General features: G+C 38.4%; 1 non-coding gene across 1 annotated transcript; it reads right to left on the bottom strand.

The window, feature by feature from the left end:
* Window positions 1-68: 68 nt before the first annotated feature.
* Window positions 69-175, bottom strand: LOC116073995. Its single transcript, XR_004111989.1, has one exon. It is a non-coding gene; the product is annotated as a U6 spliceosomal RNA (small nuclear RNA).
* Between the last annotated feature and the right edge of the window lie 310 nt (window positions 176-485).

Here is a 485-nt window from a genome sequence, read left to right on the forward strand (position 1 = left end):
TCCTCTACCATACACATGCTGCTTGAACAATCAGACCCCTCTATGTGCAGTCCTTGGTTGGTGGTTAAAAAAATATGGAACGCTTCACGAATTTGCGTGCCATCCTTGCGCAGGGGCCATGCTAATCTTCTCTGTATCGTTCCAATTTTAGTATATGTGCTGCCGAAGTGAGCACTATCTCTTGTATTCTATTGGTGATGTTTGCATCTATGACTCCAGATTTCTTTCCTAGGTTTTGTATGGCCAGGGTTGTCTCTCTTTCTGTTTTCTTTATTGTTTCTATTTCCATTTTTAGATTCTGAATGGTTTTGCTCATTTCCTTCACCTGTTTGATTGTGTTTTCCTGTAGTTCTTTAAGAGATTTTTGTGTTTCCTCTTGAAGACCTTCTAGCTGTTTACCTGTGTTCTCTTGTATTTCTTTGAGGGTGCTAATTATGTCTTTCTTAAAGTCCTGTATCATCACCATGAGAAATGATTTTATATTT

Source organism: Mastomys coucha, unplaced genomic scaffold, assembly GCF_008632895.1.
Source record: "Mastomys coucha isolate ucsf_1 unplaced genomic scaffold, UCSF_Mcou_1 pScaffold23, whole genome shotgun sequence".
In the NCBI taxonomy this organism is placed as follows: domain Eukaryota; kingdom Metazoa; phylum Chordata; class Mammalia; order Rodentia; family Muridae; genus Mastomys; species Mastomys coucha.